The sequence below is a fragment of the Gavialis gangeticus genome, unplaced genomic scaffold (genome assembly GCF_001723915.1).
Source record: "Gavialis gangeticus isolate Ggan-Ray unplaced genomic scaffold, GavGan_comp1, whole genome shotgun sequence".
NCBI classification, from domain to species: Eukaryota; Metazoa; Chordata; order Crocodylia; family Gavialidae; genus Gavialis; species Gavialis gangeticus.
This window is the reverse complement of record NW_017728964.1, coordinates 5,261,275-5,261,782: the sequence shown is the minus strand read 5'-3', so window position 1 is coordinate 5,261,782 and position 508 is coordinate 5,261,275. Positions and strand designations below refer to the sequence as shown.

At 64.8% G+C, this 508-nt stretch overlaps 1 protein-coding gene across 1 annotated transcript in view; it reads right to left on the bottom strand.

Annotated features, from left to right (window-relative positions):
- LOC109287335 (cytochrome P450 2C5-like) overlaps nt 1-508 on the bottom strand; it is a 16,800-nt gene that overhangs the window by 7,434 nt on the left and 8,858 nt on the right. The window lies entirely within an intron of this gene.

Here is a 508-nt window from a genome sequence, read left to right as displayed (position 1 = left end):
CACGAGCACCTGAACCGTCCCCCCTGCTCTCCCAGCCCCCTCATGGCTGCCCTGCACAGGCCAGCTCTGGCCCTTTAAGAAAAAAAAACCTGAAGAAACCCTGGGGCTCACTGCTGCTGCTGGTGGGGAGTGATCCCCACTGCCCCCCGCCATATGGGGACTCTGCAGGAGCCCCCAAAGCCCCAAGGCTGCATCAGGAGTGGTGAGCCCCTGGGCTTTTCTTGGCTTTTTTTTCCTTAAAGGGCCAGAGCCCTGGTAGGCGGGGCAGCTGTGGTGGAGCTGGGGGAGCAGGGGGGTTCGAGGGAGCTCATGCAATGTGGGGGCAGCAGGGATTCCCCCCCGCCACCACCGCCTGGCAGCACCCAGTGAGCACCAGGGCTTTTTTTAAAGTATGGAGCTGGGTCGGGCAGGGGCAGCCATTGGGGAGAAGGGGCTAGGGGAGTGGTCAGGTGTCAGGAGGGGGCTGGGGGAGTGGGCAGGGTCCAGGGGGACTGGCAGGGGGCCCCCC